The sequence below is a fragment of the Pteropus vampyrus genome, unplaced genomic scaffold, assembly GCF_000151845.1.
Source record: "Pteropus vampyrus isolate Shadow unplaced genomic scaffold, Pvam_2.0 Scaffold10, whole genome shotgun sequence".
NCBI lineage: Eukaryota > Metazoa > Chordata > Mammalia > Chiroptera > Pteropodidae > Pteropus > Pteropus vampyrus.
Window position 1 is genome coordinate 1,987,781 of NW_011888791.1, and position 17,068 is coordinate 2,004,848.

Genomic DNA, 17,068 nt, shown 5'->3' on the forward strand with positions numbered 1-17,068 from the left:
GCTCCATCTCCTCACCTTCCCGGGGCTGCAGGTGCCTCTTACTCTGTTGTTGCTACCCTTTCTCCTGTAGAGAGCAACTGCCACCCAGGTAAAGACAGAATGATTGTGGAAACAGCCCTTGATTCTCTAGTATTTATTAACAGTATCCTTAGGGCCCTAAGAAGGAAGCCGGGCCCTTTACTCTGTTCCTCCTTACTCTAAAGAATGATGTAGATGATTTGAAGAGGATGGAGAGGAAGAGCAGCTTGCAATTTTTGAACACTAGCTCTGCTAGCTCTGTGTAAAGTATATGCTACGTACATATCTCATATGTACTCCTTTAATCCTTTTTTAATCCTCATGGCAGACTTATGAGGGAGGTATTTTTATCCTTGTTTACAGCTTGGAAAACAGGCTCAGTAATTTGTCCAGTGTCATCTTATTAGGAAATGAGGCCGCTGGACCCCAAACCCAGGATTCCTGTGCCTCAGATGCACATATTACTCCGACCGCTTGTTTTGCTGTCCTGCTTACCTGTAGACCAACGTAATTATCTAGACACCTCTTTTCAGGAGTCCCGACTGATTCCGGCTTCAGCCGGGCCCCGTTTTCCTAAGTTCCACTGCTCTGTGTTCATCCTGGGGGCTTGAGCCCCTCCACCCACGTGACCGATCTTTTGGAATCCTGAGCTCATGAGACCTTCCAGGGCAGCCTCAAGGGTTTCTCTGGAAGTTTCCCTCCTTTCCCTGGGTCTCCTTTTCTTTTAGTGGTGTTCTCCATCACAGTAAAGTGAATTGAGGTTAGGGGTTTGATTGGTTGTCTACTTTTATTAATTTACTTACCAACTTACCAATGTTTACATTTATTTTTAGCCTTCCGTCCCTTGGGAGCCATATTTCTCTTAGGAGTCTTTGACCAGAGGACCCCGTTTGTCTTTTCTGAAAATAGATTCCGTGCATCACAGAAACCTTATTTCCATTTTTTTCCATTTCCATTTGAAAGGGGTGAGTGAACAAGCCTGAGGGCAGAAGTGGAGAGCTACAAAACACTGGCCAACTGTTTTCATTTGCAAAACCAAGTCTATGCAAGTTGATTTACACTGAAGATAGAGTAATCTAAGAACTACTCTGAATGCCAGCTCTTTCTCAGGTCCTGTTTTTGCAGTGGTGTTTGGCAGGGAGCGTGGCACCTACCTATCCCACTGGCTGGGACACTTCACACAGAGGCCTCATCAGCTGGCTGTATAAGCACCCAGCACAGCACCCTGCCCGGAGTTGGTCCTTGGTAGAAGTGTGAACTTCTACGAGGTTCACCTACACTTATATGGATAGATCTAGCTCATTGCCTTTCTCCATTTTAAAAGGAAGAAGAAATAGTCCTGAGTTTTCTCATCTCCCGTTACTGCTCTCTACACATATATATTCTTCATCTCTACTCAGTCTCATCGTTTTTGGGAACTTTCCACCGATTCTAACCAACACTGACCCCTCCCTCTTTTCCTATACTTGAAGTATGTCTTCCAACTACATGTTTCTGGATTTAATTAAATATCTTCAGAAACCGTTATTTAAACATTTCAGATTTATGGCTTTTCTTTCCAGTGAGATGATGCTTTATAGAGTCAGAACCAAATCTTACTCCTCTCCTCTCAAAAATCCAGTACAGGGCTGAGCTGCACAGTGAGGAAAACCTCTGGTCTAGGCTTACAAAATCGTTAACAGACACGACCATTCACCAGAAGATGGCCGCCAGAATTGTAGACAGAGATATCCAATAAAACATGTACATCTTTCAGACAATAACAACATACACTTTGAAGTAATGTGTGAGGATAAGACAGAGCAGGACAATTTCATAGCGTAAAACAAAATGGGTTAAATAAATTCCATTTATTTAGTAGGACACAGAAGAAATAAACATCTTTTACAGATCTACCCTTGTGCATCTTAATTTATGCCACAGTCACAAATGTCACAGGAGTTCAGGGAGACAGAGAAGTCAAAGATAATCCTGATGTTTTAAGTTCAATTGACCTGGAAAATATGTGATTCTATTTAGAGAAACAGAAATGTTTGGAGGAGGCCAAAAATTGGCTTATATCCCACAGCATTTCACTAGGTAGTTGGATGGGCTGACCTCAGGAGTATATTTGTTTGAATCAGGAGAATTTGGCATCCTGTGAGTTGGGAGAATAAATCTTCAAGAAGTCTCTGAGGAGAAGATAGAAAACATAAAGCTATGATCGTGGCAACCGGATATGGTAATTAGGCAGTTAGTTACCAGATGGTGACCGAATCCAGATTGGACGGGTAAGAGAATGTAGTAAATCGGGGCAGGGAAATGCAAGAAGTGGGTAGAGTTCTTCACAAACGCTTTTGGGCAGAGCGCTTTATTTGGAGCAGAAAGAGAAATACTTAGCTAAAACAGAGCAGCTGGGTTTTGGAGAAAGGCAAGGGAGGGTGCTCTAGGGAGCAAGTGTTTCTCTTCCACCATTGTGATGTCCAGCCCTAACCACAGAACCTGGATGTCTGGAGCTGGCTTCCGTGGTTAATAGCTGCATTAATAAATATCCCCCACGGCATGGGGAAGACAGGGGAAAAGGTCCGTTTATTCAGTGATTTTATGGTCTGGTCTACATGCAGCAAACCCCGCTTTAGACTGTAGATAGAGACCGGTTATGCTACACTTGAGCCAGATGAGCTGTACTTATATCCCACATAAAAGGAAGCATAATGGTCAGCTGGGAATTTGGCCCAAATGGGATACTACATTCCACCTAATTGGGACTGGTTTATTGGAGTACATAGGTTCTGCACGGATTTAGTGGTTTAGATGGGATACAATCCATGTATAGATAGAAGCACGCTTCAGAGCACAATAGTTGGTGTGGATATAGGCACATAGACAGGCCGTAGAGGAAAAATTGACATGGTCAGGCCAGCTCTGTTTGGGTGGATATGGGGAATTATGAAAATGAGAGGGTCTAGATAAGAAGAGAGGTTTGGAGAGAGATTATGACTCATTTTATATATGTGGCACAATATATTTCTTCTGGCTAAGGATTAACTGGCTCAACATTGTTAAAAGTAAAAAAAGACAATTGATAAATCGGTTACTCCTATTCCTGTTCAAGTCTCAGTTCTCCAAATTAGCATTCCCTAAAGCTGTCCTGAATATGTAAGATTTTAAAAGATGTTAAAAATTGAAAAAACAAACAAAAAAAAACCTCAAACAATGGCTCCACGGACAAGTTTGGGAAATGCTAAATTATACCAAGTCGACTGGGTTTCCTGAGTGCGAGATATCTTAGAGCCTTTACTATGCCAGTGGGCCTTGTGAATTTCCAACAAGGGCATATAATACACAGCATTTCTTGCATTTATTCACATATAAAACCCTTCCTGTGCAGGATTCTCCAGGACTAAGGGTTCTGGAATGTGCTTTAGAAAAGGCTGCTCTTCACCTGCTCTGCTTATACAAACACTATGCAGGTGACTACAGCCATTAGCAAATGAGAATGCATTTGCTTTTCCATAAGTCGAGGTGAAATTCACAATGCTTTTTAATTAAGGAAGCAGACTCCACAAATGCTTCGCCTTGGTTATTCCTGTGACCCCAGGTGGCAAAGGCCTTTATTAAACAAACGAGACCTTTCAAGATAAAATTACTATGAAAAGCACAATTTATGAATTTGCTAAATCCTTCCTACTGATGGCAATAGCATTCTGTCTTTGGTCACAGTTAGCAACAATCAGAAATTTCAGAAAAGCTGCAACAATCATCCACCTTGCTCCAAGCTCATTGGAGAGCCCGGATTGAGCCTTTGAAACTTATCAATGCGTCGACTTTCTGCTGGGAAACGTTTCACAGCTGAGGCCTCTTTCTGACTGTGTCCTTTTCAGTTGTAGAATTCAGAAGCCACAGCAGCACATGTGAGGCAAAGTTGAATGGGCCTTCCATTCCAGTCTCACAGCAATGTGTCAAAAGTTTGAGCAGCTGCATATCCTTCTTTTCTCTGTTAACAGCTGCAGCCATGAAACCCACCCCTTTTCATGGGTGACGGCTCAGAAAACAGCCGTGGAAAACCCTGAACAGGTTCACACACTTAAAATCCAAGCAGTCTCTCAGAGCCTGGGACACCATTCTTGCTTCCTATGGCCTGCTCTTTGAATTCCAGATCTGCTATCTCCATGCAATCATTTTCTCTATGAAATACCTGTTTTCAGAAATTCTTCAATTCAAGGCAACATCTTACAAAGAAGTTTGCAGAAGAAATCTTGCATCAACCCCGTTGGAGGGCGATTAGTTAAAACTATGAGCTCATCCAACCTCAGAAAGTCTCCATTACCTTTTCCACAAAAGCCTTTAATCCCCCTTTAGATATTACACTGACAAAAACGGAAACATTCTGTTCATTCACGATGTTTTTCCAAAGGTCTTCCAGGCCTCTGGCCCCTCACTAACCACACAGCTAGTGTTTCCCATCCGTTTCCAGAGAACTGGCTAACGGGGGATATCTTTCAAATGACTCAGTACTCCTGGGGTCCCAAATGTCTTAGCTACAAATGGTACACAAAACTCACTGACTTAAATGTCTCTATACAGCAGCATTTCGTGGCAAAGGGGCTTTCTCAACTCCTGCTCAGCTCAAAGCCTTCAAGACCTGACCCCTGCCTAGTTTTCAACCCTATTATAGCCATTTCCCACTCCCCGACTTACGGGCTCAGCAGCACCCCCATGGATGCATGCATTCCAGGCTATAGTCCCTGTCCCTTAACCCTATCATGGTGTAGGCTCTGCCCTAATCGCTCTTGCCGTGTGAATAACAGCGATCATCCTTCGAGTTCCAACTGAAATGTCATTTCCTCTCAAGCCTTCCCTGACCTCTCCAGGCAGGGTTAACCCTTCTCTTTCCTGCGCACGTAACATCGGTCGCTCACCTGCTGTATTACACAATGGTTAGTTGTCACTGATCTGTCTCTCCTAAATCTAGACTGTGAGCTCCCAAGGGTCCCCAGTGCTTAGCACAAAGCAGGCGTCCAAAGGGTGTTCACCCAAAAAGAAGAGAATGGCTGGGTACAGACCGTGCTGAGGGACAGTTAGTTTCCACAGGAGATGCTGGCAGTGGGAACAGGTAGCAAAATGGAAAGGTTGGCCTGGCACCATCCTTAATCTAGTTCTAGAAGGAAAATGTCAATCCTTTCATTTCCAATGAAAAACCCGGGCCCCTCCAAACGCCCGATGCAGAGAGCAGGAAATCAGTACAACACTGGGAAATTGGAAGGGTCGGGAATACAGAGGGAAATGTAATCTACTCACTGGAACTAACTACCACTGATATTTATCTTATTTACTGATTGCACAGCTGGTAGGGTGACATTACTGAGGTTCTAGGTCCTAGGTCCAATGTTTTTTCTTTCTTTTTTCTTTTTTTGTCTCTGCAAGTAGCTATATGTTAAGACTAGAGGTCAGCATGTTGCTCATTCGTGCAGTCTTCTCCACAGCCCAGCCTTTCTCTCTCCTCCTCTCTCCCCACCTCTCCATACATGCACACATGTAAAGGCATACACACATACATACATATACACATATGCATACACATGGATGTATACATACATACACACCAACTCACCTAGGGACACCTCTCCCTAGTGGGGAGTAGATAGATCTCCACTCCCATGACATAACTGTCTTGTCTGCTCTGTGCTCTCTGTTCCCCTCCCATTTATATTTGGGGAGTGGCTGTCAAAGCATTCCTTTCCCTCGTGTAAGCAAAGAAATGCAAAGACAGGCATTTTATACAACACGGGGAAGGAGAGTCTATTACTGCATGAGTATATTCTAGTAAACACAGGCATTCCTGGTTTTACTGCTCACTCTACTGAGCTTCACAGATGTATTTCTTTACAAATTGAAGGTACCTCCACCAGCAAAAAGATTATGAGTCAGTCGCTTTATTGCGACACTCACTTTATTGTGACACTCACTTTATTGTGGTGACCTGGAACCGAACCCACAGTATCTCTGAGGTATGCCCATATGTACATAAATGTATATAAATCACCTGAGTCTACTCCTAAGCACAGGGAGTGTTAGTAAATTACTGGAACCAGGAATGTCCCACACACCCGCCCCTACTAAGTGGAATTCCACCTCCATTGTAACCTCCCTTCTGTTGCAGGACAGACTGTTTCTCCAAGAGCCATCCATTTGCTAATTTGAAGAGCTCTATTGGGAAAAAATTGCCATTGCCTTAAGTGCAACCCAGGGCCTCCCTAAGGATGGCCATTCTCTGCTCGATGGGGTCTCTATAATCACATGTACTTAGGAAACGGGATGTTCTCTCTTAATGACAGGGGCAATGGATAAAAAACCAAGGGGGGAGATGGAGGAGGGAAGAAGACAGAAAGGAGGGGCCTGTAGTAGGGGCGACACATCCCGCTGGGCAAAGCACCACCAGGATATATTTCCTCTGAGACGTGAGAGTGGTTGTCATTACCAACTACTTGTCCATCTGATGCTTTCAGTACAAGTGTTCTTTAAAGTAGGGAAGGAATGTGCATGACTCAATGTGCTTTGAAACGGATTATTTAAATCCTTTCACAAACACTTTTCACCTCTTTATTGTTGATGACAGTCTTGGACTCCAGGCCAGGGAGCCCGTCTTTAATTTGGATTGCTTATTGGCCCCCAAATGTGCCCAAAGTAGTTAATTTTCTCTGAGTTCCTGGCATATAGTAAGCTCTCAATAAATGGTAGTTCTGATTGTTATTTTTCTTACACTCCACATGTGTGACCAAGTGAGATTATTGGCCAATTTGGATCTTTCAAGAGAGCAAATCAAATCCATGTGGTTAGTTTGGCCACAGCCGGAGTTAAATCCTGAGGTGACCCTAGAGCTGAATGCCATTACCTCTGACCTTCAAGTCTGAAAAGCAGAAGCGACGTGGGAGGAATCAGAGACGGGGCCGAGCTACAAACAGCTCAATTTCATTCTTGGTGAAATGACCTTCTATGATTATGAACATCACTACAACATTGTTTAGAAATTATCACAGCAGATCATATTTGTTAACTAATTTGTATGAGCTCATATACGTTACTTATTAACATTAATAACCTACATTAAATTTTCTATTCTTTTTTCCCCCTCTCTCCACATAATCAATCTTCAGCTCATGCCCCAAAGAACAAGAAGCAGCGTGTTCACAAAGGGTGCACTTGTGTCAGTTGGTAGTTAATCTCTAGATTCACCACCAATATACGAGCCAGCACTAAGAAGAGCAGGCCAAGAGGAACTTGTACTTCATGTCACTCTCCAGATTTAAAACCCTCCAGTGGGGTCCCTCACCTATTCAGGGAGAGAGCAATAACGCTCTCGAATCGGCCAAACCCGGTGTTGGTTCTGTCTCTGTGCCTTACTGGCTATGTCACTTGGAGCTAGTAAGATAACCTGTCAGCCTCAGTTTCCTTATCTGTAAATTGGAGATAATACTCATCTCATAAGAATATTATAAAGATTAAGTGATATCAAATGTTAAATTACAACATTCACTTTTGGAGAGTATGCGGTGAATGCTGCCAGTTGAAACTCAGATTAGAAGGGTTCGTTGGAAAGCCACTGGCAACAAGGATCGGGAGACTTAAAATGCTTATGCTCTCTGACCCTGTCATTCCAATTATGGGAATGAATCCTAAAGGCATAATGCAAAACAAGGCCACAGATTTACATACAAGGATGTTCGTCACAGCTTTATTTATATTTACATATACTAGAGACAAACCCAAACGTGCAGTGCTAGGAGAATGACTAAATTATTGTACATTCACCTGATGGAATATCAGATATTGCTTAAAATGATATTTGTACCGAATTTTTAATAATGTGGGGAATCCCCTTTAACTGTTAAGTGATAAAAGGATGAAAGGGAAATTATATAATCATATTGCATAATAATCCAGAAGTACTTCAATATGATTATATAATATGAAATTATATAATCATATTGCATAATAATCCAGAAGTACTTCCAGAAGTGCTAATGATGGAGGATTATTTTCTTTCTATTTTTTTGTGTTTTACGATTTTCCTGCAATAAGCACATATTTTAAAAATTGAAAGATCACAAGTAAACTAAAAAATATGAACGCCTTAACGAAGGGTCTGTTACGCTGTAGGCGTGTGGCAAGTATTAGTCCTGTTCCCCAACCCCGTAGCGTGCTGACTGAGCTGCTAAAGATCTGGGCCTTGTCCACTTTTCCTGCTTCATGTCCAGCTATCCTCCAGACTCCAGTCACTTCCACAGTTCTCAACTCTCTGGCCCTTTCCTGCTCTTCCATGCTCCCTAGTGTTTGTGTTGAAAATTTTTATAGGTTCCTCCTGCCCACACCTGGGTAAGCTCCACTCAGTACAACTCTAACTGCTCACCTCTTCTGAGACTCGGGGTGAGGTAAGGTTTTACCTCCTCGTTCCCCAATTATAACCTACATGCTTTGCGTAGTGATTACCACACACTTCTGTTTCACCAAATGACAGTGAGGGGGACTACATCAAGTAGAGACACCATACCTTTCTCATCTTTGAATTCTCAGTGCTGGGCATGAGAACTGGGTCTTAGCGGTGTGTCAAGTGAGTACAGAAGTGAGAGACTCTCATTCTAATATCTTAACTTCCTGTGATCACCTCAAGGCAACTCATCCTTGCCTTTGGGTTGTCTTGCAGGCTGGACCATTTCTTGCACCCTTCCCCATTACCCCTTATTCCCAAGATGGTCAAGCTGCTTTTCTCCAACCTTTGCAACGGCTCCTAAATCCTACCTCTTCTACGAAACAGAACTTCCTCTGCCACTTTTCAATCAGGGACTCCTGGCTCCACATTTAGCTGTACTGGCTCTCTGGCTTCGATGACAGACTATCTCCATTTTTATCTCCTGAAATGGTCCCAAATTGCACTTACCATGTTGCTCCCAGTTGGCCTCTCTTTTCCTCCCAACACTGAGCTTCTGGCTTCTTGAAAAGCTTCAGTGAATTCTTTCTTTTCCCTTAATTCATCCCCTAGAGCCAGGCTATCATCTAGCTCTTCCTTTTCTTACCTCCGTGATGTTTTCAGATTTTATCTTCCAATTTTAAGGACAATTACATTAAAATTGCCACTCCAAATACATTATTTCTAGGAGGTCTTGGTCCCTTGAGCAGTTTATCCTGTCTCTTTGCTGGTGGCTCCCAAACTGTATTCACTTTGCTGTAGGAGCTTAAGTGGCAAGTAATATAAAACAAGATATCATGTTGCTGCAAAATGCCCCCGTCCTCATAAAGAGCCAGATGTCAACAAGAGAAAACCATATAGCAGCGGTCCCCAACCTTTTTGGCACCAGAGACCGGTGCTTCTGTGAGTATCTAATGCCTGATGATCTGAGGTGGAGCTGAGGTAGTGCTGGGGAGCGGCTGCAAATACAGATGAAGCTTTACTTGCTGGCCCGCTGCTCACCTCCTGCTGTGTGGCCCGGTTCCTAATAAGCCACGGTCCTGTATCAGTCTGTGGCCCGGGGTCGGGAACCCTTGCCATGTAGCGTCCTTGGTCTCTCTGCCCAACCATGGTACAAAGTAGAATAGGTCCTTTGGAGAAATTGCCTTTGTCTTTTGCTTTTCACAAGGACCGAGGGCAGTGTTTGAGAGTTGGGGAAAAGAAAAAAACAAAATAACAAAATACGCCCCCCCCCCAAAAAAAAACCCCAAAAGACAGCATTTTCTATTGAATTTGCTGCAGTCAGGCTTCTGCCCTCATTACGTACAGACATTTCTACTGTCAAGATTATTAATGACTGCCATGATACTAAATCAAGTGGCGAATTCTGACTCGTCATCTTACTGGACCTAACAGGAACATTCGACCCAGCTGATTACTGCCTCCTCCTTGAAGTACTTCTTCAGTTGGCTTCTGGCACAACATGCTCTCTGGGTTTATTCTTATCTCCCTGGTTGATGCCTCTTAGTCTTATCTGCTGTCCTCCCCATTTCATTGACTTCAGACAAGTAGCATCCTAGGGCTCAGTTCTTTGACCATCTTCTCTCCTACATACACACTTGGAAAGCTCATCCAGTCTCTCGGCATTAAGCACTACACTTATATCTCCACCCTGAAGCTCTCTTGGAATCTCTGAGTTTTATACCCACTGGCTCTCGCACATCTCCACTTAGCTATCCAAAAGGGACCACAAACTTCACAATCCAAAATCTAATTCCTGGTCTTCCCTCCCAAATCTGTTCCTCCCAGAATCTTCCCCATCTCAGCCATGAGCTACTCCATCCTTTCCATTGTTTAGACCAAAAACTTTGATGTCACTCTCTGCTCACTTTTTCTCTCACACCCCACATCCAGTATGCCATTCTCCCTTCAAAATACTTCCAGAATCCAGACACTTTTCATCACCTCCACTGCTGCCCTGTGAACCAAGATGCCCTCACGTCTTGGGTTTGTTCAATCGTTAGCTAACTGGTGTCTCTCTCTTGCTCTGACCACTCTTCATCTATTTTCCACATGACAGTCAGATGGTCATGTTAGAGTCAGATCTCTGGTCAAAACTCTCTGGGGGGCCCACTTCAATATATGAATGGGCCAAAGCCTTTAGATGAGCTATACTAAGGACTACCATAAAGTTTCTCATCCAAACCAGGACTTTTTTTTTTTAGAATAAAATAATAGGACAATAGGTATAACTTTAGACTGTCACAGGCAAACAGATACACATTTATTCCTCCTATAAAACCCAACAGTCTGGTCCACAGTCAACTTTATGAGGTCGCCCCCTTCTCTTCTCTTCCTGGGTTCTTCTGTTCCAGCCACACTGGTCTCCTTGCCATTCCTTAAACATGTCAGACACGCACCGTTCTCAGGGCCTTTCTGCTTGTTACGACCTCTGCCTGGAATGCTCTTCTCTCATTTGTTTACATGGCTCACCCCCTCTTTCCAGTCTCTGAATAACTTTCACCTTCCCAGAAAGGTTGTCATTGACCATTCTACTTTAAAAACGAAGTCCTCTCTTCCTCCTCCCATGCATTTCCTACTGACATTTCTTGCTTTATTTTTCTCCATAGCATGTCTTCTGCCATCATTTCTAAAGAATATTTTCACTGGATTTAAAATTCTGGGTGGAAAGCTGTCTTTTTCTTTCAGCACTTAAGGACACCATTCTTCTGTTTTCTGGCTTGCATACTATAATAGACATTTTATACACCTTAAAACAGTCAATAATTGACACTGAATCACATATACACATTTCCCAGCCCTTGCTTGACAGAACTTTTCTGGAGCTATCCTAAGTTGAAAAGGTATTTGTTGATTCGATGCAGAAAACATGTATTTCATCAGTCACTGGTAGGAGTGCCTCATCTTATATCCGTATGCTCAGAGCCTTTCTGATTCTTCCTCTTGAATGCCCTATGTCACTCACCTGAGGTCATCTCAGATTCAAATACACTCTGAAATCCTTAAACTGCTGAATGGAATGCCATAGTAAATCTAGTAAATCCAGCTATAGTTTCATGAAGGGCAAATTCACCATTGTGGAAGGATTGTGATAAAACCATGTCTCAATAAATAGAATAAAAGATGTCAAAGTAACCTGTAAATTACAAAGTATTATAAAAGTGCCTTGGATTGCCAATATTATTTCTCTTGCATATTTGTAACTAGCACAGCAATCAGACCTTGCCTTCCTGAAGTGGAACGTAGGAAAAGGCTGCACCTGTCTGGGATGAGGGCCTGGGCAGGAAGTTAGCACAACCCTTGATACATGATCCAATGTCACTACCCCAGACTCATTGGGTCCCAAATTTATTTCATGATCTTCTCCTTAAACTGAGTCCCCTTTCTATTTCATGTCCATCCTTGGTACCTTCAAGTCTTTAGCCTTCCAGGCTGTAAAATCCAGAGTTAAAAAGGAGAGAAACTTAGGCAAGTTCTATAATTGTTCCTTCTCTTTCATCTGTGGCCAAGGCTATAATTTCTGTTTTCCTAAATCTCACTCAGATTCACACTTCCTCTCCATTTCCACTACCAAACCTTGAACTAAACTCTCCCCAGCTTACCCCTGGATGGCCACAGCTGGCTAACCCACCCTTTGTACACTGCCAGAAGAACCTTCTAATGCCAATAATGTACCACTGTCCACTGCACCAAATTAAAATTCCCTCACTAGACCAGAGGGAACTTCAAGGCCTTCATAATATGATCCCCTCCCACAGACCCTACCTGTCATAGCACACTAGCTGAAGGCACCAAAAATACTACATCACGAGGCTCAGTCAGTCCCCGTGCCCTGGGAGCCAGCCAGCCCAACAGGATCCCCATCCTGACCTGGGTGAGATCCAGAATTGGTCTTGCTATCTTCAAAGCCAGTATCTTGTGTGTTACTTCCTACTAGAGAGTTTACTATGTGTCTCACAACTCACCAGGTTCTACATTGTATCTGTCAGATGACATCATTGCATTTGTAGTAAAAATACATTTTACTCATTGATCAAAAGTTTATAGCCAACCTCATGGCAAGCCTTCATAGGCCCTGAAAGGACAGAAAGAAGCATGATCTAGGAACAAGATCACAAGCTTTGGAGCAGGGAGCCCTGGGTTCAAATCCCAGTTTGCTGACTAATCACCAACTTCATGATCTTGAGAATGTCACTTGATCTCTTTTGAGCCTCAGTTTTTTTTTCCTTATTATTATTCTTTAAAATTCATATGCCATACAATTTGCCCCTTTAAAGTATACAGTTCAGTAGTATATTCACAAGTTGTATAGCCATCACAATTATTCAATTCCAGAACACTTCATTACCCCTAAAAGAAGCCACATACTCATTAGCAATTACTGCCCATTTCCCTCTCCCAGACCCTGGCAATCACCAATTTGTTTTCTGTCTCTGTGGATTTGCATGAGCCTCAGTTTTAATCATCTCTAAACTGAGCATAACACTTAACTTATAGAATTGCTGTGAGGATAGAGGCAAACTGCAAAGTTTCTAGCTTAGGATTTGGCATCTAAGAGCATTTTAATAAATTATTAATAATGTGCTAAGTATTTTTCTGGCTCCTTCCAATTTCTTAGTATGAAACCCGTAGCTCCAGTCAACTCATTTTCTTTATTATTGCCTCACCTGAACCTCTGTATTCTTACTCCTCACCTGTCTCTTAGATCTCTGCCTTCCAAAACCAACATTCAAGATCCAGCTGAAATCCTACCTCCTACATGTGGAACCTTCCCTGGTGTAATTCTGTTTTTCCTATGATTTTCCTCAGCTACCCTCAAGAGAGAAGAAAACCCTTCCAGCCCGACTTTAAACATGTCCAATGTAATGAAATTCTGGTCACGACTCCAGGCTAATCAAACTTGTGTTTATTCTAGATTTTTCTTCGTGACACATACAGCACTGCTGATATCCACAGCTGCTTTGTCACAATAAAGCAAAAGAGTGCTACGATATCTTCAAAAGAGATTTCTGATTTTGCAATCGAACCTCCATTACAGGATGACGTTGAAGCAATAAACAGTGACACTTTGGTAGCTCTGTACATGGCAGCTATATTTGTACACATTCTTATGATTCGCAAATTTAGAGCCATCAAAGATTACAGCCTCTTCAGAGTTTATTTGGTCTTGGAAAACTTCTTAATGAGTTTGACATTTTTATTAGGCTCAAAGTCTTCCACCAAAGCTCGGTGCAATTATAGTCATTTATAAAGTAGCCAACATGAAAAGAAGCTTGGCAAGCCCGTGACAATGCCTCGCAAGGTCTGGCTGCCTGGGAACGCTCACCCAGGTTTCCATTCCCTTGTCCTGTTGCACCGTGGAGGCCAGGGCTGGGGTAAGAGTAGACGACCTGTTATGCTCTTTCTAGCTGTGAAATGCTTTCATGCCAGGCTGATCTCACAAATGCATTAATTCTCCTCACGCTTCCAGCCCAACTCTTGAGGGAATAAAGGGAAAAGCCTGCTCTCACACAGCAAGAATTGTTCAATGATAGTCTTTAGTATAATGGAATAATTCATGGCTGGCTCTCTGCAGTCAGATGAGCCTGGATTCAAATCATACTTCTATCATTTACTCATTGTGGATTATTGGGCACGTTATCTACTCTCTCTAAAACCAAGTTTCCTCATCATTAATAAGTATAATAATATGTAAAAGGCTTATTACAGTGTCTAGAATGTAGCAAGTGTTCAACTAATAGTGGCCATTATCACTATTTTATTTTATTATATTTTATTATATTTTATATTTTATTTTTAATGTCTACAGCACCTGGTACTCCTAGGTGGTCTTCCATCCAAGTACTAACCAGGCCTGACCCTGCTTAGCTTCTGAGATCAGATGAGATCAGGCATGTTTAGGGTGGCATGGCCATAGACATTATCGCTATTTTAGTCACATCATAATCATCATCATCATTATATCATCAGATAACATAGTCTTGAATCAGTTGTGGACATCATTAAAAATGGTTGAGTATGGGTACAAACTTCTAGCTGTAAGATAAAAAAGTTCTGGGGAAGTAATGTTCAAGATGACTAAAGTTAACAATAATGTGTACATCTAAAAGTTGCTAAGAATCGCTCCAATGCCTTCTGGCTAAGAACAAGTGTGAAAGTTTCTAAGAGTATGGATCTTAAGTTCTCATCACAAGAAAAAAAATGTAATTATGTGAGGTGGTGGATGCTAACTAAACTTATTGTGGTAATTATTTCACTATATATAGATATCAAGTCATCATGTCATACACCTAATACTAACACTGTGGTATTGAGATATCGATTATAACTCAATAAAACTGGAAATGACAACTACAAAAAAACCCAAAAACAGTTGAGTAGGATTAATTTAAATAACTCCTAATTATTCTTTTTCTATCCCCATACCCTAAATGTTTACAAAGTATCTTGCATGTGTAAGGCACTGTACTAGGTATTATGGGAATTATAATGATTAGGAAGGCACAGATTCTTCCCTCGAAGATCTTACAGAAGAGTAAAAGTCACTTATGCATATATTAAGATGATACAAAGAAGAAAAGAAAGAGAGTTCCAAGAGAAGAGTAAACAAAGCCCTCTGGGAATTCAGAAGGTGAATATGTAGAAGACCAGAGGAGGCTTCCTGGAGGAGGTGGTACCTGAGCTAGCCAAGTGATAATAAGAGTTGACCATTGGAAGACTAGGGGACAAGCACTCCAGAAAGAGGGTAAAGCTTTGAAATCCAGACAGAGCTGTCTGTGTGAGTGGCAGCCTTGCACAGAGTACCATCTAATCCACAATATTGACTGTAGCTAATTAGTGGTATTTTCCCAAGGCCACATTGCTATAAAATCTGAATTGCTGTTTTAGCATTAAGAAAAAAAAAGTTTTTTTTTCTTTTTCCTGCTCAAATCAGACACTTTGGAAGGGACATTGAATAGGCTTTCACCAGATGGAGTCATAACGGAAAGATGACACTAGCTAAGCCCGAATGTTTCAGAATTTGAGATGCAAGAGCTTACAGGAAAACAGAGCCAAAGTGCATCTCAGTGAGAAGATTTGTGGCTCTGCCGCTGAAAAGGAACTTCTCATACTGGGGTGTATTGTGGGGAAGACATTGGGGCTTTATGTAGCTCCCAGTCTTTAGGCACAAAGCGAGCTTCTCCACACAATGCAGGGAGGCGACATTTGCCCTTCAATGCACACACATTCCTCTGGGCCCACTGCCAGCGTCCACTGGAGCAGCTGAGTGGCAGAATATAACTGTTCTTATTTAAAAAAAAAAAAACTGCTCCTCCTCAGATTTTATGAAGAAAATGGAGCGGGACCTTGCCAGGGGAGTGCATGCCGCCGGACTGATGGAGTGTAATTACCCTGCATTATGATTCGGGCAGGGTCTGCTTTTAGGTCTTTTCTACCCTCGAGATATTCACAGCATTTCTGTAGCCTCACAGGTGATTGAGGTCTGGTCAGAACAGTGAACAGTTTACATGAGTCTGAGCCTCAAATTTAGGAGCAAAGAGAAAAAAAAAATATGATGAGTATTGGAGGGGCCTGGCATAGCAGGGGCTTAGTCTGTGTCCTGTATGTGACAACATGAATGAATATACTGACAGAAGTGGGCTCCGTGAGTGACTCAGCCCAGAGGACTTGGACCCTCCTAGGGGACACCCATCCATATTTCCACTTGGATGGAAAAAGCCACAGTAAATCAGTCAATCAAACATTTATCTTGTACATCCCGTGTAACCAGCATTGTACCATGCTAGACACAGAAGCTGGATTCAATATAAATATAAATATAAAACATGGCCCCTGATCTCAAAGGTTTGCAGTTTAGTTTGAGAGACAAAACTAAGCCACATGAAATACTTGGAGCCAATATAACTTAGGGTTTTACTAAGGTTTCCAAGTGGTCCCAAATGCAAATACTGACTGTAAGTGCAAGTGGAGTTCAGAGAAAATAAAAAGTCAGAGCAAGTTTGAGTAGCTGAAAGAGGTGTCAGGAAGGAGGCAGAATTTTAGCTAGGTTGCTCCTAACATTGGTGACACATACCTTTGTCGATCTGTAGAAAATAACTTCTAAGAGAAACAATTAGAACTTTGTTGTCTCTGTAAGTACTCAGTGACATGGTGAAACAGGTGTCATCTGAGGTTATCTGGTTCTTCAGAGGTGAGAGGGGATCTGAACCTGGGGTTGTTCTTGAAATTCATGCAGGTGAAAGTTCTCATTCCAGGTATTATAAAAATAATATGGTTCTTTCATATAGAAGACTAGTTCGAATAATACTTTTCCCCCCCCCTTCTGGATCCTGCATAAATTATGTGGTTGGGAGGAATTGGGAGTAAAAAGCAGCATTCAATGGAACTAATCTAGTGCTCAGTGGCACTAAATTAAGAATTTATGAAGGAAATTTGTTCTCCCCCTTGGGAGCTTGATTATGAAAATGCTGTTCTTGGCATTAGCCTGAGGCATCTGCCATCTTGAAGAACACAAGCAACTCAGTTAGCAACGACATGGATTACGGAGAAGCCCTCGTGGCCCAGCATGTGCCCCTCAGAGTGCGTGGGGGGTTCTCTCAGACG

At 42.3% G+C, this 17,068-nt stretch overlaps 1 protein-coding gene and 1 pseudogene across 1 annotated transcript in view; both read right to left on the reverse strand.

Moving 5' to 3' along the window:
• The window catches only part of THSD4 (thrombospondin type 1 domain containing 4), a 488,201-nt gene that overhangs the window by 132,068 nt on the left and 339,065 nt on the right, over positions 1-17,068 (reverse strand). The window lies entirely within an intron of this gene.
• Positions 14,265-14,383, reverse strand: LOC111731004 (annotated as a pseudogene).